This window comes from Nyctereutes procyonoides, unplaced genomic scaffold (assembly GCF_905146905.1).
Source record: "Nyctereutes procyonoides isolate TBG_1078 unplaced genomic scaffold, NYPRO_anot_genome, whole genome shotgun sequence".
Taxonomy (NCBI): Eukaryota; Metazoa; Chordata; class Mammalia; order Carnivora; family Canidae; genus Nyctereutes; species Nyctereutes procyonoides.
Genome location: NW_026575030.1, coordinates 6,236,141 through 6,259,312, shown reverse-complemented (window position 1 = coordinate 6,259,312; position 23,172 = coordinate 6,236,141).

Genomic DNA, 23,172 nt, shown 5'->3' with positions numbered 1-23,172 from the left:
TCACAGCAACATCTAGACTGGTATTTATTTGGCCAAACAAGTGGGCACCACAAGCTGGTCAAGTAGACGCATAATTAATTATAGTCTCATTCACCAACTAGAGACAGAAAAGGAGGGCCAAGACAGGCAGATTCAAGGGCATCTGGGGTCATAGACTGTACAGGTCTTGGCACTCCATGTGAACTAGGAGTCTGAAATTCCTGTGACTGGCCCTCCCTTACACATACAATGATAAGCATTGGTGCAATGGCTACTCCATTGCATGCCCAACATTATCCTGCAGTGATTAAGGCCAACAATTACCTCTGAAGTTTGACTGAAGGTTTCTAAGAATTAACTTTGGCCAGAAAAAGAACAAGTAGACTTCTGACACTGGTTAGCCTGATAAATACACTTAACTTCTTTGTACGCCTATAGAGATCTTTATATTCCAGTAGTAATTGGGTTTTTAGTTATCCAGGTAATCATCTCCTTTCTTCACTTCCCTAGGCCTTTGTAGATACAGTCTGAATATCCAAGCCGTGGTTGTAGTTTAGGACCATTAATGTACCATTTAATCGTGAGCAACTGACCACAAGAACTACTGAAATAATGCTTCTTACTATAAATGTTCAGTGATATTCAGTGTTTATGTAGAATAACACCTTCCTATCTAGGTAACGTAGCTGAAAATCCAAGATAAGAGAAAAAATAGAACTATTATTTAAAATATAAAATATATAGTCGAAATTGGGCATTGGATAGAAAATTAGGAATGGTATGAAGATGGTAGAAGAATTTTAGGAGGAATTATCAACAATTTATCACCAGTATGAAAGTGGCAACCATTTTAATGAACTCAAACTTAGATGAATTCAGATGGACTATACCAGTGAAATAAATATTATTTAAAATTGCTTTGTAATATTTAGAGCAGTAAATAAGTTCACAGTTTTTTTGGCATTCAACTGTTTCATCAGATAAATCCAATTTTGTATGGCTGTGGGTTTTCATTGGCCGGAAGAAAAAGGACTATTCATTTTGACTTATCCTATAAGGTGAAAGGGCTCTCAGTTATTCTAATAGAAGAACCTAAAGAAAAGTTAGAGCTGCTATTGATTCGTCCACAAATAAATATACTCTCTCAGCGGTACCTTTGTTCATTATGCTCTTCTGACCTGGTTATGAGGCAAAAATATTCTCTCACTTTCTTGTCCTTCTGAGGATGGTAATTTCAAAGCAGCATTTAAACTTTCCAAGGTTTCTTTATAAATACAGTTATAAATTACACTTTTTATTTGCAAGATCAGTCCACAGAATTACTCCACAATATGAAGTATCATTTATTTATCAGTTCGGTTCCAGCTTATTTGTTATCACGTGGCATTAACTGGAATGTCATCTTTGATACTATATAACATTTAAACACTAAAAGGCAAAGCTCCGAAATTGGCTGGGATATATAGTGTTTAATATTTCTCTCTTTTGCTGGGTGATTATCTGGCACTAATTCAATTTAATCAGTTTGCAGTATTTCTAGAGAATCATAGTGCTTTATGTGATTTGAAATGAAGCTAAATTTTTTCTAACTTCTCCTTACATTAATTTTAAATGCCAGCAGAGAACCAACTGCTGTGAAAATTAATGAATGAGCTACACCAGTCTGTCTTCACTTTGCACTTGAGTAATATTATACTCTGAGAACATATGCGATAAACAAAATAAACTCAAATAATACAAATGACACCAGAGAGACAGTAATTTATCTGCTTTTGGCTAAGAAGGCAGACTGACAATTCCATTCTCCCTCTTTTTTTTTCCTATAGACAATTTTTTATGAAAATAAAGAAACAGTTTTGTTGTTGTTGTTCTTGTTGCTAACCTTAGAGTGTAGTGTTTGAATGTGTTGCTGTGAGATTTTATTGTATTACTTTTACAAAGTATTGTATTTATTGGGTCTATTCTGTTGTGTCCCTCATCACAATGAGATTCAAAGAGATGAGTGAAACCCTAACTTCTGAAACCCCACAGCCACACTACTCTGTATCAGACAGGGCAAAGGGTAGAGGTGCAGAGTTCCTCATGCTTGGGTTCAAATCTTGGCCCTACTCTGCCATTTCTCAGCTTGAGAAACTCTTTAATGGCTCTAGGTATTGCTCTCCTCATTTGAAAAAGAGAAATAATGGCTCTAATCACATCAAATTCTGGTGAGGAACAGAAGTCATATATGTTAAGGAACTCACCCATAGTAGACACTCAATAAATCCTAGTTATAATAATAACACTCATCATCATCATTATCATCATTATGATGATCACAGAGAAATTCTAGTCCTAAAGATGAATCCTAGAGAAAATGAGATACATCCTTTCTATGCTATGCTAAAACTCAGTGCAATACCTGTGCACATTTGTAGACAATGAACAGACTGCCTCCAGATATTGCATTCCAATAATTCTGCAGCAAATGATCTCTAGTCCCAATAAAAAACAAACAGGATATCTAACATGAACACCAGGAAAGCATCTTTTTATTCTAATATTTTGATCCCAGGACTGAATTTGGGGAGTTAAAACTGTGTTTCTTTTTCTTTACAGACCCAGAAAAAGGATTTTTCTCTTAAGAAGAGAATGTGTGCAGAGTTAAAAACATTTCAGATGAATAAAACATAAATTACAATTGAGTGCATTTTTTGGTGAGACTAAATACATTTTTTTTCTCTTTCTTCCTGCAGAAGTCACCCATGTTGCAATGAGTGACTCTGAAATGTATTACTAGATGAGTTACAAAGCTGATTAAATAAAAGGCATCATTTCCAACAAATTTGAATGGCACATATGGCATCTATGTAGCAATATTCACACTCTCTCTAGTCATGTAACAGCACTGCTATATAACAAATCCACGTGCTTAATTAAAAGACTGGTTTATCTGCACTTATGGGAAATAATGAAAGTCTAATAATGGGCTTTTAGAAGAAATAAGCAGATGCTTAATCTTGAGTCTGTAGAATCTTAGTTCCCATTCACACTTGGGCATGGAAAGTGACTAGAGTGGGAGGCTGAAGTCCCCACAAACCTTGTCGCCATGTGTGTGCTTCAGAGGATTATCAGTCAGCTCACATTTGCCTTTACCTCTTGACAATTGGTAGAAGCTAGAATTGCTTGTTGCCATTTGCTTCACTTAACTTTCTCTTCCCGGTCCACTGCATGTGCCAGAAGACATCAAACAAACACTAAGACTTCATGGACATAGATTTTTACCTGTCTTTGGTCATATGCTTATAGTTTCTGCCTTTTGCTGTCTTGTAATTTCTGGGAATAATTGGCATTGCCACTTCTGGTTTGCCCATTCTCCAGGGCTTCAGATCCAAGGATCATTCTGGCCTTGCTATCTAGCTACTCTGATCTCAGATTTCTATGTATGTATTTATTTTTCATGGATATCTTCACTCACTTGGCAAGCCCCGGGATTTTTTTCTTTTATATCCTCATCGTACCTAAATCTGCTATTCTACTATAGCTGTCTTTGACTCATGAGTAGTTTAAGCAATGAAGAAGAGGAAAATGTGTTCCTATTTCCATAATTTTATGGAAAATGTCTACCTTCTGTTTCAGTTTGTGACCACCTAGAGATCAACTAGGAATATCATTATTTCAGAGTATGACAGAAAAATAATATATTATTCAGATCATGAAGCTACAGTGAATTAGAGTAAAATCCTACCTCAGTTGTTTATTAATTATTTGACCTGTGACAAATTTTCTAGGCTTGAGAAAGATATCCTTATCTGTACAATGGGGTAATAATAATATTGATCTTGTAGAGAGGTGGTCATAAGTAGAAGAGATAATATATATGAAGTTCTGGTTTCTTTGTCCCAGAAAAAGAGCTCAGCAAATAATAGGGCATTTTGATCATCATTTTAGTTTTTTTTTTTTTAATTTTAGCCTTTCTGGGAATTCATAAAACTTTGAGAGGAATTTTAAGTTTTAAAAATGTTTATCTGTTGCTATTTCTTTTTTTAAGATTTTATTTTTTATTCATGAGAGACACAAAAAGAGAGGCAGAGACATAGGCAGAGGGAGATGCAGGCTCCTTGTGGGGAGCCTGATGCAGGACTCGATCCCAAGATCCTGGGAATAAACCTGAGCCAAAGGTGGACACTGAACCACTGAGCCACCCAGGCATTCCCTATCTGTTGCTATTTCTGATAGCCACTAAAGTAATGACCTCCTCTCCCTGTTAGTAGTCTAATATTCCACTAATTTTTTTAAAAGGAAGAAATCCTAGACTCTATCCATATACACTCTCCCTAGGTCTCTATTCAGCAGCATCATTTGCTTAAGAAGAAAGATTCTAGGTGTGCCTTCTTGGCTTGGTCAGTAGAGCATGTGACCCTTGATCTTAGAATCATGAGTTTGAGCCCCACGCTGGGCATTAGACTACTTTTTAAAAAGTGTTCTATATACCTATTGTACTACTATGTTTTAACAGCAAAGATTGTTGGGTTTTTTTTTTTAGCCCCAGAGTATACTTTAGGTATCCACTCTGGTATTTCTGTCTTCAGCAAAATAAACTGATGTAATATCCATGGCATCTCACTAAACATGTTCCCTGTACAAACCTTTGGTTTCTTGTACTTGCCCAGCCGCCATGGTCCTCATCATTATCCTTGTAGGTGTAAGTTTCTAAGAGCAAAGATGTAATTCTTGTCTGTAAGTGTCTGTTCCATAATACTATAAAATATTATGACATTTATGAAGAATAATAGATATACAATTTGATGAATAAAGAATATCCTTTTCCAACTTTGAGTGCATTTCTATTACTATTATAATGTATCAAGTGGGTTCATTCATTTATTTATTTGGACCATGAAAAATGCCTGTGACTAATCACGGTTGGAAAGAATTTCCTTTTCTGGGCATGGAAATGGAAGTTCAGGAAAGATAAATGACTTTCTCCAAGGCAAAGTAAGTATTGTAAGCAGACTAGAATCCAGGATTTTGATGATAAGTTCTTGGGATGATTCTGCAGCTGCCACCTTTTTTTTTTCCAGCTGCCACCTCTTACATGTGTTTTGATAGTAAACATTCTGTTGATCTTGGAATTGTTAGTGGATCAAGGGTAAATTCTCAAAGTGCCCTATCTCATTCATAAGAAAAGGGTTGAGTTGCCCTATCTTACAATCGTGAAAATCATTGTTCTTCATAAACAAGCTATTATACCTGGATTTTGGACACTTTAGCTGACAATTGCTGTTTCCAGTAACAGCTGGTTAAACTGAGTGATATAGTCATGTGTCTGAAATATATTAAAGCATAGAACCTATATAACTGAAATTTCTGAAATAAATAATTAGAAGACAATAAGTAAAACAGTATACAATCATATGATTTTTTTTCCATTTGTATTTGGTTTAGTTTTAAGTGTTATTTTTTTTCATCTACATATATGTATTCTGGCAAAGAAGACATTTTAGTTTAATGCTAACAATTCCTTGAGCAGCTTCAATTCTGAAAATTACACCATTGTGTTGTACTTCATATCCTAAACAAAAGGATATTAAGAAGAGAATCGTTCTCCATGCTCTTGGCCGAGACTTGAATGAAAGATGAAAAAAAATATGTAATGCTTTGAGTGGTATTATAGGTCTACCCAACTTTGGGACCAATCAGCATCACTTTTATAAACTTCTTTGGCATGGCTTTACAACAAGTCTAATATTAAATATTCAGTAAGTATTTGCAATATGCTATTTCCATTGTACAATTTATTAAAAATCTTTATTTATGAAGTCCAAACTGGGCATGACATGGTTCCACTTCCATGTTAATCTCACAGGGGGATATTTAACAACCTCTATGCTTCCTTCCCCTCTGGCTTCCCTTGCCTTTCTATACCTCCCTATCCAAGTTTCTGAAGCTAATGATCCCTCCACCCAAGTTTTGGAGAAGTTCCACCTCTCCAAACAGGAGTAGTTATCCCTCTTAACCCCTTCTTATCCTTTGGGAAATTGGAGCAAAGTTAGTCTTCATCCTGACACTGGCAGGTTTTCCTCCACTCTGTCACTGATGCTTCAGAAAAGTACGAGCCATGGACTCATGAAACAAGGGTGATCCAGGCCACTCAACTCCAGGCAATTATTGTAATAATGCGAACGTTAACCTGTCCAGTTATCCTTCCTCCATCACTTGTTGAGTAAACATATTATGTGAAAGCAAGCATTTATTTTTGTCAGCATCTAACCCCACATCAATTGCATTCATCCTGTGAAAGAAGTTTCATCCATGGTAGAGGACATACTAGAAAAAACAATGATCCTTCTGCTATCAAGAGTGGAGGGGAGCCATAGCCATTTCTTGCATTGTCTGAGATGAACAGAGCAGTTAAAGGAAAACCATATCCATTAATGAAACTACAAAAGGGACTGTATTAATTTTTTTTTTCTTACTGGTGTATTATCTTAGTGAGCTCTTTTTGATTCTGGGTTTCCTTCTGCTAAAATAATAAGGAGAATTTTTACTTGTTTGGTTCCTTCTCTCTAAAAAAAATGAACAGTGACAAGAGATACTAAAAATGAAGTTCAGTTGATAAGCTTAGAAGGAAAAGATAATTTCTTTGGTGTCTGGAGATCAGTGCACCTAAGCTAAATTCTATTATTGCAAGGAAAAATGAAATAATAAATCAAGGTATCATGGAAATATGGCAAACTTTCAAGTAGGACTAGGTTCACCTGCTGGTTTTACCACTCACTTGATGTGCTTGTAACTGATGTTACCTTGTGAAATCTCAGTTTCTCTAGCAGCAAAACAGAGCCAACAGTGCCTGATTACCGCATAGCTGTGGGTTTTTGGTTTATTGTGTACTCTCAACAAGTGTTAAAAACTTCAGAAAGGATTATTCATCCTACCATGAGAGACTCTTGACCCTGGGAAACAAATAGGGGGTCCCTGGAGGGGAGGTGGGTGGGGTGATAGGGTTACTGGGTGGCCTGCATGAAGGAGGGCATGTGATGTGATGAGCACTGGGTGTTATACTACATGTTGGCAAATGAATTAAAAAAGAAATAAACAAATGAATGAAAACTTACCCTCTACAGCACAGGTCACAGAAAATAAATAAATGAGATTCAGTCATTCATTCGTATGCAGCATTTTTATCTCTGTGATGCCACATAAATCAGATGTGCTCCTACACCCCTACTTTGCTTCTCTCTAACTCACAGGGATTTTTGCAGAGCAGTAATGAAATAACCTGAAAATACTTTCTAACCAGAACATACCTTTCAAGAAATATAGTAACTCTTATTTTTCTGAAGACTTTGAATATCTGATGTCATATATAACTTTCATGATTTCTGTGAGCTGAGTAAGACAAATAATATCCTTAAGTTATAGAGAAAAGAGACTCCTCAAAGTTGATACTGTAAGATGATGGTCAATTCCATCACCAACTCTGTCTTTCTATTCTCCAATGCTGTTTCTGGTTTGCCTATTTTCCAGATCACAAACAAAGAAATTGTATATAAATATTGAATATATGTGTTGGAACTCTTTTTTTTTCTAGTTCAATTTGCAGTTAGAGAATTCAAATCTCTCAGTCCTTGACCTCTCCTCACATGCCCCAATGAGTTTAGCTAGTAGTCCACCAGTTTTGGTGAAGATATTCAACCAGGAGAGATATGAGATGGATCTGATAGTTTGATGTTCCTGAATTCTTGCTGCACTATGGTAGCCTCTGCTATGTTCTGGGCAACAATACTTTGCTGCTGTAAAACCAAGTGTAAGCACAGGGAATAGTAACCATGTACTTCCTTTCCTGTGCTGGGCTTTAACCTGCCAATATCTGTAAATAGAATACACGAGTCTCTACTGGAGAGTTAAAAACTGGCTGCCTCTTTTGAGCAATTCAAAAACTATTTTCACTGGACTCCAGGTGTCATTAAAAGTAAATTCTGAAAAAAGCAAGAGTTGGCGAGGATATGAAGGAAAGGGAACGCTTGCGCACTGTTGGTGGGAATGTAAATTGGTGCAGTCATTATAAAAAAAAGTATGCAGTAAAAAATTAAAAATAGAATTACCATACAATCCAATAATTTCACATCAGGGTACTTACCTGAGGGAAATGAAAACACTACTCCAAAAAGACATATGTACCCACGTCATCATTGCAGTGTTATTTACAATAACAAAGATATGGAAGCAAGGTAAGTGTCCATTGATAGATTTATGGATAAAGAAAATGTGATATGTATGGACACACATGCACACACACATATGCACAGTGGAATATTATTTAACCATAAAAAGGATAAAATCTTGCTATTTATGACAAAGATGGGCCTAGAGGATATTATGCTAAATGAAATAAGTCGGACAGAGAAAGACAAATACCATATGATTTTGCCTTATATACTTATAAACAGAATAAATGAATGAACAAACAAGCAAGCAAATAAACAAAAAGCAGAAACATAAATACAGAAAACAAACTGGTGGCTGTCAGAAGGGGCGGGGGGGCAAAATAGAGGGCATTAAGAGGTATAAACTTCCAGTTATAAAATAAGTGAGTCAGAGCGATGTATGTTCAATAATATTGTGATGCCTTGTATGGTGACAGATGGTAACTAGACTTACCATGATGCTCATTTCATAATGTATATAAATGTCAAAGTGCTATGCTGCACACCTGAAGCTAATGTTATATTGAATGTCAACTATATGTGAATACGAATAATTAAAGTTGGCATACTGAAAATCAATAAATGAATAAATACTGAAGACTGCTTGATAACATGGCAGGTGAAAGTTGCCTCTTTTTTTTTTGATATTATCTAAAACAAAAGAACGAAAGAGAGAAAAAATAAAAGTCTATCTTTAAAGGAATAGGTGTATATCCCTATCTCAGAAACAAAGGCCCCCCAAAAGAAGTCCCAAATACCATAGAAATTATACCACTAATTTCTGCCGAGTGGCAGTGTTTGATTAAGAGAGCTATTCACTGGAATTAAAATTCCTGTGTCATCACTTAATAGCCATCTGAGTTTGGAAGAGTTACTTAGTCACTATCTATTCATCAGTTTCCTTATACGTAAACTGGGTATAATTATGGGATACCTCACATGGGTGTTATGAAGAGTAATTGAATCCTTACATGCACAGTGCTTGGAACTGTGTCTGTCCCATAGTAAGCCCTCAAGAGTTAATGATCTTTATTATTCTTTCCTGGAGAGCGGATGAAACATGAAGTTTCCCCAGGAAGTCATTTAATTTAATGGGCAAAGCCAATGACTCTAGTGTAGAATAGCAAGCTTGGCGGGAGGAAGAAAGACACTAAAAAGTGTCTGAGCACTGTTAAATGCCATAGTGTCAGGAAAGAGCAGAATAAGGAAATCTGCAGGCGTATCATCTTTGTAAGAAGCAAGCAGCTGGAATAACAAAATAGAGGAGACATTTTGTGAGCTATTAGCCTTGCTGTTCTTGATCAGCAGAGGAAAAAAAGAAAAGAAGGCTGATGCACCACATAAAGTACTTTGACAAATAAAGGGGGGGGGTGTGGGAAAGAACTTCACTTTGGGAATTGGAGACTTCCTGCCAGCACAAATGGTATCATACCTACAAGGTTAAGTGTTGATGAGAAACTCAACCGTCCAGAGACTAAAATTGAAGCTTCTGTGACTAATACTTTGCTCAACACTATTTTGTTCACTGTCAGGCATGGGAAATACCTTCAATTAATAACTGTAATCACTAACATTATTTTAATTAAATAATTTAAAATAACCAGATCATAGCAGTTTCTTCAAATATTCACAAACTATAAACAGCAGTTGATGTCAGTGGATAACAAAATGAGCAAACACATTGTTGTGTAATGCCATAGCCAAATCAACTCAATAAAAAGAATGAATTACTAATGTGTGCAATAAGGATGAACTGAAAAAGAAAACAACAAAGACACATTATTTTTTTATTAGTAATAACTAGCCCAAAGAGCTTTGAAGTCAGTTTTGTCTGACTCCAAAACTTGGTGTTTTAAAATTATAATATGCTCAGAATCATGAATTATTAATAGATGACATTACTTTTTAAAATTTGCAAATCTGCCTTGAAGAAGAAGAAGGGAAAAAGGAGATGGACATGAAGGAGAAGGGGGAGAGGGTGGGAGGAGGGTGCAGAGGAAGAGGAGGAGGAGAAGAAGAAATGATACTAAGGTAGGGAGAGTTGAAACAATGAGGTCTCTAAAATGAAAGGGAGAAAATATCAATGAGAAACAATATATAAAGGAGCACTATGGTGGCTCAGATGGTTAAGTGTCAGCCTTCGGCTCAGATCATGATCTCAGGGTCCTGGGATCGAGTCCAGCATCAGACTCCCTGCTCAGAGGAGCCTGCTTCTCCATCTCCCACCACCCCCCATGCTCTCTCTTGCTATCTCTCTCTCTCAAATAAATAAATAAAATCTTTAAAAAAGAAGAAAAATTAAAAAGAAAAATTTAAAAAAATCAATGGCATTAAGATGATTTTTTTTCTGCTTTACATTCATGCTTGTGTAAAGTCAAGATCTCCATAGTGTCCTTTTTTAAATTTTTTTTATAAATTTATTTTTATTGGTGTTCAATTTGTCAACATATAGAATAACACCCAGTGCTCATCCTGTCAAGTGCCCACCTCAGTGCCTGTCACCCAGTCACCGCCCCCCCCAACCTCTCCTTCCACCACCCCTAGTTCGTTTCCTAGAGTTGAGTCTTTCATGTTCCGTCTCCCTTTCTGATATTTCCCACTTATTTTTTCACCTTTCCCCTTTATTCCATAGTGTTCTTAAAAAAAGAAAAAAATGAAGCCTTCTTTCCACAAATGATGTACCACAATTCTGTGGACTCCTGATCGGAACTGAAAGTCAGCATCGCTTTGTCTAGTGCACAGTGTGATATTAAGACTGTGGCCTTGAATTTGAGTCTGTGCAACTCCATTGGCTGAAAGAGGCCATCAGAAACACAAGAAAACTCAAATGTGATGTACTGTACAAGCAGCCACTGACGTCTTGCCGCCACCCACACTCTCCGTGCAGCAGAGTGGCATGCCCCATCCTCTCCAGCTCCTGCCTTCAACACAGCTGGACTGAAAGGTCTCTTCACACTCCTTGTGGTTTTTGTTTGTTGCTTGTTTTTGCTTTCTCTCCAGCCAAGGGAGGCAGATCAGCCCCAGGGCAAGTACAACCAACAAGGATTGAGGGAGTACCATGGCAAGAGGACAACACTCAACCAGCTAGAACCTTAGTCTCCCATCTTTCAGTTGCAAACATCTCAGTGTCCTCTGTCTGCTTGCACTCAAATAGCCCCAGGGAAAAGTAGCTCAACAACATGCTCTGTATTAGCCTTCCTCCCTTCTCCTTCTAACTCCCTCCCCTTCTTTACTTCTGCTCCCAGAGACCATTGATCTAATGTGTTTTCAAGAGGCAAATCCTTACTCCTGAGAAACTGAAACTAAAATAACCATTGTTCGGATCTACAGGTTTGGTGGTCCTGGGAGCAGTGAGTCAAAACCAGGTATATAAAAGTATTTCTTAAAGTTTGGACCTATCCATGGATCCTAGGTGACATGGATGTCATAGGAAGAATCAAGTCATTGGAAGGATTCCAGTGAAACAACCATTACCCTTGTAGAGACTAAGGCAATTTTACAGCTTACATAAAATACAAAATTGTTCCTGAGTAGTTTTGCAAGTGGAAGAAAATGAATGTCTTTGGTTTTCCAGGAACCAGAAATGTAACAGCATAGATAGAATGATGAGGCAAGGTATGACATCAACCCAGGCCCCTTCTCATGACAGAGGGCAGAATAAATTGGATTGCATAGAACTTCTCTGCTGTTTGAAGTTATGGAGCGATTGCTAGTGGTGACTGCTTTCTGAGACAACAAATTAATGAGATTCTCTTTAAAATCCTCCCCAAGATGCCTTCAGTTTATTTTCTCATTAAACAGAGGTCTCAGAGTGGCAGCTGTGACTTTGTTGGGTTAATGATAGTTGAACATGAAAAAAAAAATCCAGACTTTTAGAGGATGAAAGGATGGGAGCCTGGAAGATAAAATTGTAGACGAACAATCATTTCTGATAATCCTTCCACACCAGAAAGTTCAAAAATGATTTATTTCTGGCAAAATGGCTTTTAAACTTTCACTTTTCTGTTCTTTCCAGCTCCCCCCCTCCCTTTTCTTCTTTTCCTGATCTATACAGAGCTTACTCCCCCAGGGAAAGTTTAGTTGAAGCTTTCATATCTCTATCTTTCATGAAGGAAGTGTGGGGTTTTCATTTAAGTTTGAAAGTTCCCTCATTACCATGCTAGCAGGTCTCCAGAGTTGGGTGGGCGTGCAGGAGTGTGTTCTGGCTCTAGGGACTTTTCACATAAGTCCTTAAAAGCACGGTGACCTCACCTCACTGGGAGCTAGCTGACTTCTCCCATCCATGCCGCCAAGGTCATAAAGTGCAGGACAAAAGTAAACCAGCTCCAAGTGGAACGGCTATGAAAAATTTGAATTTCCATGAGATAGAGAGATCAGATATTTTCATATTTAACATGCCTAAAACTAATATTGTATAACACCATAGTTTATAAAGCACTTTCTCATCTCTATAGGGTAGAAATAAAAATTAACTGTGCCAATGAAGACATGGATGCTCAGAAGTTAAACAGCAACGATAAAATGTCAACATTAATTAGGTGAATTTGTAGTCATGTAATGCCTAGAAAGGTAGAAACATGATGTTATGTTTATAGGTCCTCAATAAATATTGTCTATCCCCAGTCTCTCCTATGACCCAAAATTCTCTCATGAAATTTATAAAAGGAAAAAGACTAGTTGGAAAACGGCATTTGTACCAGAAGTAGCCTCTAAGTTTAAAAATCACAAATATAGGGGGACTGGGGTGGCTCAGTTGGTAAAGTATCTGCCTTCGGCTCAGGTCATGGTCCTAGGGTCCTGGAATTGAGCCCTGTGTCTGGCTCTCTGCTTTGTGGAGAGTCTGCCTCTCCTGCTTCTCCTGCTCCCCCTGTCCCTCTTCAATGCTGGTGCTCTCTCTCTCTCTCTCAAACAAATAAATAAATTCTTTTAAAAAATCAGAAAAAAATATATTCTATATTTCTAATGAAAACTTATGCAAATTGAACACTATTGCAATTATTGACCATTTTAAGAACAAGCAGACTGCCCTTGTAAAGGGCTAAAATGTCTCACTGCCAGTTACAACAGATCTTGTATTAATATATTGAACAAAACTACCATTTTCAGGAAAGATATTTGGAGATACCTGAAAACTTTTGAAAATGGGAATCACATCCTTCTTCCCCTCCCTCTGCATATATCAGTAAGCCCATTTTACCTAAGACAGACCTGGATATGAAATAATTATTTAATATATACTTGTTAACTAATTTTTTTAAAGATTTTATTTATTTATTCATGAAATACAGAGAGAGAGAGAAAGAGAGAGAGAGAGAGAGAGAGAGAGAGAGAGAGGAGAGAGAGAGAGAAAGGCAGAGACACAGGCAGAGGGAGAGGGAGGCTCCATGCAGGAAGCCCGATGTGGGACTCGATCCTGGGTCTCCAGGATCACACCCCGGGCCCAAGGCGGTGCTAAACTGCTGAGCCACCCGGGCTGCCCCTTGTTAACTAATTTTAAATCATTGCAGAGTAGACCAATGTTATGTATAGTATGTGAGTACGTGTGTGTCAGGGAACTATGCTCCTTGTACTGGGCAATAAATAACTTAATCGTAAGTTTGTCTCATATTAATCGTGTTTTGGAAGAGGGGACTAGCACTTTTACTTCTTTAATAATTAAAATACTTAAATGGCAACTCGATGGATTAAGGAGATCTTGTTAAAATAGTTTTTTTTTTAATTTTTTAAATTTAAATTCAATTTGCCAACATAAAGTAGCTTTCAATAATTCATCAGTTACATAAAACATCCAGTGCTCATTACATCACATGCTAAAATACTTTAAACCCTTGGTAGAGATACAGTGAAAAGTCATCGAATCCCATCAATAGAAAACTAGAAATCAGGACGTCTGGGTGGCTCAGTGGTTGAGCGTCTGCCTTTGGCTCAGGGCGTGATCCTAGGATCCTGGGATCGAGTCGCGCTGGGGCTCCTCACAGGGAGCCTGCTTCTCCCTCTGCCTATGTCTCTGCCTCTCTCTCTGTGTCTCTCATGAATACATAAATAATATTATACATGCATATATATATAATGCCACCCAGGTGCCCCAGAATCTTAAAAAAAAAAAAAAAAAAAAGAAAAGAAAACTGGAAGTCTGTCTTCTTTAGATCATTTGTGGTGGAAAAAAAAGAAAGTCCTGAACTTGCCTTATGATTCAGCGGAGTTTAGTGAGATTTGGCCACTTAGAACTTCGTTCTAAGTTTTAGGAACTAAAAAAACTTAGTTCCTCCCATAATATACCTGTTCAGAGATCATTTCTGTTTGGCTTCCAGATGTACTTGGTCATCATCTTACAGCCTGGAGGAGGAAATGCATACCTGATCCAGGAGGTAAGGATGGGGAAAGGCAAAATCAATGCTCTGGATCTTTCTGCCCCTCTGTGTCTCGTGACTGCCTGTATCCTAGAGCCTGGCTACAGTCTCTGATTAATATGAGCCTTTTTGGACCATCCCATCCTTTGTGTCAACCGAGCTTTTTTGATTCCTGTTAAGTCTCCTTAACTAAACTGTCATCAAATACCCAGTTTGAATGTGCCAAAGATCTCTGCTTGGGATCTAGACTGAAATTATATCATTGCTTTTTCAGTGTTGTTTTTATTGCTGTGGATTGTTTCCTTTGTTTATTTCTTTGCTTGAAGCGATGTAACATAGCTGCACAAGCACCTAACTTGTTTTAGCAGTAAGACAGCCGATCTGCAGATAATTCATGTGTAATTTCAATGTGTTGGACTCTTTCCTGAAATCTGTGATAGCTAATAAAATGGATGGTGCATTGTTTCTGTCCTATTCAGTAAACAAGACAGACAGATTATATAAAAAGATAAGTAACAATGCTGAACAACATGCTCCAGTATGAAAAATCATGGGCTTTGGAGTCAAACATCTGAGTGATCAAATCCCTGTAATGTGACCTTATTGTGTAGCCCGAGGCTAGCTTCTTACTGTTCTACACCCTCAATAGAAGTAATAGTATTGGTTTCATAGGATTGTAGGAAATAAATTCAGTATTGTCCACGCAGGTGGCCAGAAGTGCTTGGCACGCACTGAGGAGCCAGCATGTTTTCTTCCCTCTTTGCTTCTTCTCTTTCCAGGGCACACTTCTTCATGGAATTTACTGAAGGCAAGAAACATAACTCAAGGTTTAGCAGGGATTTGTCAGGGGTTCTCTTAGTTTTTCAGTATCTGAAAATGAAAACCTGCTGAGATTGCTGTTGATGGCAACTGTTGTTCACTCAGGAATGAGTGGCACATGTTTAAAAGAAGCCAGAATGCACATGAAAGTTAAGAAGAGGGGGGAGGGGGTGTCTTCAGAGCTGTGGGAGCAGCTCCATCAGGTAGGTCACAGGCCAGCAGATGGGGGGAGATGACAAATGAGTGGAGAAAGCCCAAGTCATACTGACCATATGAATGGGGACAATGGGAGCAACAGAAAATGGAACTCACTTGGGGGATAGTTACCCATTCTTCACTGTAGTCAAGAACTCTGGTCAGGGTCATGGGTGGCTGAAAATGGAAAGGTGGCACAGGGTAGAAGAAGGAAGAGAGAAACACAAAAATGGAAAGATAGAGGCTAAAGGGAAAGAACGAAGATGCTCCTGGTTTGCTGTCTCCATAGATTCCATAGCCGTTGATATAGAAGAAAGAAATACATGGGAAAAGCAAATGAAAAAATAGAGAATTTCAGTAAGTGGAGCAGAAGACTCAACCTGACAAGGATCGAAGCCAGATGCTGAGCACAGGACTCTGATGAATTCCCAATGAACATAATCTTCAGTAACCAAACTCCCAGGTATAAGGATTTTGATATGACTCTTCAGATCAGCAAAGACACTGGTGGTTCTTTCAGGAGAAGTACCACAGCTGCAAAGGGCACCTTTTGGATGAGTTTAATGAATGCATCATAATAAGGGTTGAATGTATATAGGGTCAAAAAATTGAAATGTGTGAATTATTGACATTAGCCAGCAAAAAGTAGGAAGTGGAGTTGGAATGAGGATGGAAAATAAAGTTAATGGCAAGAAGATAGAGCGACACAGTCTTGACACTATTATCAGGGCTTGGCAAACAAAGTAAAAAGCCAAATAGTATATATTTTAGCCTTTGTTAGTGTGATAGCTAACTTTATGTGTCAACCTGACTGAACTAAGGATGCTCCAGACAGCTGGTATGTTAGTAAGGACATTTCTGGAAGAGATTAGCTTAAATAGAACAACAACAACAACTACTACTACTACTGCAAGAACAAAACCAGAGGAAGGGTGAATTCCCACTCTCTTCTCTGGAGCTAGAATATCTTCTCCTCCTGTCTTTGGACATGGAAGCTCCTGGTTCTCCAGCCATTGGACTCCAGAACTTATGCCAGCAGCCTCCTCAATCCCCCATCCCGGATTCTCAGGCCTCCTTCAGTCTCGGACTAGGAGTTATATCATTGGTTCCCCTGGTTCTCAGGCCTTCAAGCTCAAATTGAATAACACCACCAGCTTTCTTGTTTCTCCTGTTCATAGATGGCAGATTGTGGCACTTCGTGGCCTCCATAACTTCTCCACCTCAATTTCTATATCATGGAATAGTAAACCATGCTGAGCCCACAAACTGAGGCTAAATGCATCATCGTTTTGCAGCATCAGTATCTTCCAGAAATGTAGTCTTAACCTATCAGTCAGGAATTTTTCCCGTTATGAAAGTTACTGTGGATTTCTGGAACCAAGTGGCTCCCTCTTAGTTCATTCAGCCTGCATGTTGAGGATTTCAAGGGACTCCACAAGCTTGAAATGGGAAGGATATGGTTAACGATGTGCAAGTGTGACTATTGTATTTAAGGATTCCCAATGCTGTAGTTTACCAAGAAACATAGGTGAGCTCAAGAGAGCCTCTGAATAGAACTTGCAGTCAGGAAAGGTGTTCCCAGTGTGGAGAAACAAAGATATTGCTAGGCCTTCCGCAGAAGGTAAAGGATGTATAACTTTTGCAATGAGAAAAACCATGGGACACCTGGGTGGCTCAGCGGTTAAACATGTCTGCCTTCAACTCAGGGTGTGGTCCTGGAGTACTGGGATGGAGTCCCACATTGGGTTCCCTGCATGGATCCTGCTTCTCCCTCTGCCTATGTCTCTGCCTCTCTTTCTGTGTCGCTCATGAATAAATAAATAAAATCCTTAAAAAAAGAGAGAGAAAACCATATCTGTGCAAAGTGCATGCAAGCCTGTCAGCTGGGGAAGAAGGGATCCCCACTGGCCAGCTGCACAGCCCAGAATGGAAGGGGCCATTGAGCAGGAGAGCTGGTCACACCTGCCCCAGTGAATGCAACGTGGGAGGAGAGCGAGGCTTTGAAAGGCATTGCCAAGAAGACATGGAAAGAAAATAAAGAAGGTGGATTTTGGGTTGTAGGTGGAAATGATTGTCGAGTGACAACATCAGTGGTGACGGTGAACAATACACAGAGCAAGGGAAGTCGGGGCCAGAGGAAGGGAAAGCTAGTTCCTGCTGAGGAAGGAGACAAGCAGGGCCTGTTTTAGTCAAAAGGGGCTTGTGTGAGAGCCACGGGAGAGGGACGTGCATGCAGAGGATAAAGAGGGACAACAAGGGAAGACAAGGACAGAGGGAAGGGACTACTTGTCTCTCCACGCCCAGAAGAGAGGGTTCCTAAGGAGAGCCACACGAGGAGCAAGTAACCGAGAATCTGATCTCGGAGGAAATGCGACAAAGGAATCAAAGGCAGAAATATAAAGGGGAGTTCAAAGCCAGACTCCAAAGAGTATTTCAATTGACAGGAAAATGTAGCAAAGCATCCCTGAGAGTAGGAATGTGTACAGCTGCTGTCAGGAACAAAGAACTGTGAGGGGAGAAGGGAAGGCCAGGAGATAGGAGGGGAAGGAGCATCTGTTACCCCGGGCTCCAGAAGAACCGGAATGCAATTTAGGTTTTGAAAAATTTGAGAGAGATTTGTTTGTTCTGCTGGAGAGGAAATATAAAGAGCTCATCATCGACTTCAACTCCGGCAGGTTCTCTCTTGAAAATACATATGGAAGATAATGATACATGTTTGAATTCAGCACTCTTGGTTCCAAATAGTAGATTGGTCAATGGGAATCTGAGAAGAGCAGGTTACACAGAGGAAGGCGAAGTAAATACGTACACACACACACACACACACACACACACACACATAACATATACCTAGGGACATACGCACGTAGGTGCTTGCAGATTAACCATGTGAATTTAAAGAATTCATTCGTGATCAGGAGTACCTATTACTCAATTCATTTATCAGAAGAACGATCCAGGGGGTGATGAGGTAATGAATAATGCAAATACTCGTGGCTTGGATACTCATTTATTGACATTTATAGATGGGAAATAGAGTCATGGTGGTGATAATGATGATTTATCCCAAGAAAATGGTTTTGTAGGCTTGATGACTGCCTATTGCTATTTCCCAAGGCAACTGAGTATCTTTCTCTTTTGGGCACCATTACCACTGAAACTTTTCTTTTGACACATTTCAGTTGTTTTTCTTCCACTGGCTATTGGCCTTCTTCACAGTCAGAATCTGAATTTATCCTACTGTTTCCAGTATCATCCGTGTTTTGTTTTGATTTTCTTTTCTTTTTTTTTTTCCCTCATCTGTCGCTTATTCATCTACGTGGCTTCACAGAGGAGAAAGCTTGAACCAGTCCTGGGAATAGAGAGCTGGTAGGATGTAAGAGGATAGGGCAGGAGCAGTAGCTGCTCTCCTAATTGGCATCTCATGTAAATATCACAGAAATTGCCTCCTGATTCTATCCCCATAGCAACCTCAGTGAGAACTCTTGCTGTTTTGTTTTTCTTTGCTTTTGTTGTTGGGTTTACTGGACATTATCATTTAATGTAAGAAATTACCTACAATTTAATATTTAGGAATAATGTAACAAACAGAGAGGCATTCTTTCTTCTCAATTCTTTCTTCTCAATTTGGGTGCTGGGTGATCAATATTCCAATATTTTTTGATTTATAAAGTAATTAACATTTTTAATACAGACTTTTTTCAGACTACCCTCATGCATCTTCCTGTTTTTCTATTATCTGTTCAGCACTGTGCACACCAAAAAGGGCAAAACCAGAGCATCACCATGGCTCTCTTTAGCATCTAAGACTGACTGATCTTGAAATTCATCTCATCAATGAAGTATTAGCTAAACCCCCTAGAAGATGTCCTGACCTTAGAAATAAGATTGAAGAAACATTGTAAGGAAATTCTAATTTGTGGCAAATGTATGACAAGTTGTGAGAATGATAAATATGCCTAATTTCCATAATTAGAGAACTGTAAATACTATACATCTTTCTAAGAAAAGTCTGCAGTATTGAACAGCTTGTGAACAAACAGGAAACATTCATTCAGTGTTTGTTGAACACCTACTTTGTACCAGAAACATTGGATTAAGTGGACCTTATGGGAGAGCATTTTTTCCATGATCTTTCTTTTAGAAATATAAAGGTAATTCATTCCTGCAGTTTAATTGTAGGCTCTTTTAGGAGTATTATTACATGAACACACAAAGGAAGCAGCAGAATGAGAAAAAGACCCCTCAGTATCAAGTTCATGTTAAAACAGTACAGTAACTATAATGTTGGTTCTTAGCCTTTGATAGAAAGTAGGTTTATCCCCAGTTCCATAGATCACTTATTTTGTGGTTTAAAGATGTATATGTAATTGAAAACATCCTCCAGAAAGTTTAAAAGTGTATTTCTTTTTAAAGTTTTATATGAATTTCACATCCCTGAGAGAAACATTTTCATAATGTAATTTTTCAAGACTTTTTCCTCAGAGTCTAAACTGCTGCAAGTTCAAGACAATTTTCTCCCTAATCATATGAATATTTTATGTAAGTTATAATACTCCATTGTATTAAGATAAATCAGGTTTGCCTCAAAAATTTAACTTTGGGCAGATTCTTCTTTGGACAATTTATCTGATACATTCTTCTAATTCTGAGGGAATATACTTTTCTTAGAGTTCAGAATTTCATTGAATTTCTGCAAATAAAAATGCAAGCAACTCATTATTCTTGCCTATAGGGAAAGGAGCAAGCAGGGATAAATGAAATCCAAGGGTAATCCCTAAGATTCATTTTAATGATTACTTTCAACTCCTTTCTTAAAGCTTCTGTGGTGAGGCTCACGATGGGCAGGCAGGAGTGGTAGCTTGGGTCTGGTTTCATCCCGTCTTCTTCCTCCTGGGCACGGTATGTCTGGTGAAAGGGAAGAGAGGCAGGTACACAAGAGTAGGAAAGAAAAGCCCTGGGATGTAGCATAAATAGAAATGAAATTGGTCCTTCTTCCCATACCTCGTTCTACTTCTATCATATCCCTTCCCACTGCATTATGGTTGGTTATGTGAGTGTTTGCCTAGATCCATGGTCATTGATTCATTAAGCAAATATTTGAGTGTTTTCTATGTGCAAAGTACTGGGAACCCCTAGAGAATAATGGAGATTGTGCCTCACATGAGCATCTTATTTTGATACCTTTAAGATCCTCTAATAAGAGGCAGAACCTTCCATGAGTCCACAACGTGTGGGGTGAGCCCACCAGCTAGAGCAGCAAGCAGGGCAAGAGTGCTTTTCAAGGCCCCATGCATGCACTTATTTTCATTCCAATGTTACTGTGTTTATGGTGATCAAGTTTTGTTTCTTAGGTATTATTTCTGTCCCATTTCTACTTTTGTGACAGAAGAGTAGTGGTGTGACCCTTTGTTTTAAGGGTACTTGGAATTTGTTTTAATCAAATATGTTAAGATACAGATATAGACATGATTGTCCCGAAGGAAGAAGATTTTTATACTTACAAATCCCTAGAAACAGGAGTCATGCCATACCACAAATGGCTACAGGGAGAAGCACTAGAGTCAGTTAAGAGGCAGAGAGAATGGGGGTAAAATGTGGGCAACAGCTTTACTGTGGTTTCCATAGGAAGGAAGGGACCAGGTAAGGTAAATAGATTTAGGATTGGCTAGTTGAAATAATTTCAGTGTGCTGTGGGGCTTAGGCGTAGTCCCTAGTTGTCTCATACTTGGCCTTGACTTACTAAAGCAGGGAAATAATGGCCTTTAGAGTGAGAATCCCATAGAGTTGGTTTCTGGTATGGGCTCTGGATTGTTGGTTAGCCAACGAAAAGCACACTCCAAGGGGAATTGTCTCTATCTTTGGGAATCAGCTCACCTTGGGAGGAACAGCAAGGCCCCAAGATGTGGAAACATCAGAAAATCTTTAAAAATTCATGGTTGGGACACCTGGGTGGCTCAGTGATTGAGCATCTGCCTTTGGCTCAGTTAGTAATCCCCAGGTCCTGGGATCGAGTGCCACATCAGGCTCCCTGCAGGGAGCCTGCTTCTCCTTCTGCCTATGTCTCTGCCTCGCTCTCTGTGTCTCTCATTAATAAATAAATAAAATATTTTTAAAAATCATGATTAATATACCTTTTCAGATTTATGATGTCTATTTCTAAATTTTCTCATTACCATGCACTTTCAGCTCAAGATAAGTCGTAGCTTTTGATCTATGGGTGGATCATAGATTTCTATGTCCCAACTCAATTCATTTTTCCTACAATTATACTTCTTCATGCCAAGGTTTGTTTAATGGTTTATGCTAACCTAATCATGCCCACTGACTCCATTACACATACATCCATACATATACATATGCAAGGATCCTCATCACAGTACTATTAGTAAAGATAACATCTAGGAATAACTTAAATATCACTCAAGACTAGATTGGTTAAATAAATTACGACACCCATATGACAGAATTCAGCATAAAAGTCTTGAACATATTTCTTTTTTGTAAAGATTTTATTTATTTATTCATGAGAAACACAGACAAAGACAGAGACACAGGCAGAGGGAGAAGCAGGCTTCCCATAGGGAGCCCGATGCAGGAATTGATCTCAAGACCCTGGGATCATGACCTGAGTCAAAGGCAGACCCTCAACCACTGAGCCACCCAGGTGCCCCATCGAACATATGTCTGATTAACATTTGAATAGTTTAAAAATATACATAATTTGAATAATAATAAAAATGAAAATGAAAATGCATACATAGTAACACTCAATTTTGATGTAAATACATAAATGCCTAGATGTTGAATATACATATTTATCAGAAAATTATGAGAAAAAGATGCCCAAATCATATCAATCAATTTTTTTCTTTTACTCTTCTATATTTAGCATTTGTTGTTTTGTAATCAGAAAAGTACATTTTGCTTAACAAGGGGTTTACTGTCTTATAGAAATAGAACTAAGTCATTCATTCAACCAATATTTTTGAGCATCTGCGATATTGTAGGCACTATGATAAATACTACAGAATCAATGCAAACATGTTTCTGTCTTCTTAAAGTTTGGAGTGGTGAATTCTTATAAATAAAAAAGGGATTATGGTATCTCAGACAATATCTTATACACATTAGGCATCAAATAAATGCTTATTTATTAATCAGAGGAGACATAATTGCAGGTTGTTCAGATAAGGAAATAATTAGGACTTTGACAGTCCTATTTCAAATCTCACTGTTATCCACTACTTTTCGACCTATTTCTACTTTACCACTTTTTAAAAATCTTGTAAGGAAAAAAAATTAATCCAGTCACTAGAGTAAGCCTGTGACTAAACACACCAGTGGTTTTGAGTCTCCTCGGCCTCCAATATTTGACTTATAACAAGATTTCTGCAGACTTCCTCCAAGTATCATTCCGGGTGGTATGCCTGATGGTTAGTACTTGATGTTGGGTCTGGAGTGTTCTGGGACACAGAGAGAATAGAGGAAAGGGGAAGAAACCAGGAGAGGATAACCACACTTCTTGTGGAGAGAGTGGAAGCCAGAGAATCCTATCCAGGAGCAAATGTGAGTCTTAAGTCAGTGTCATCAGCAGGGTTCACTAACAAAGCTCAGAGGGTTTCTACCTATAGACACAT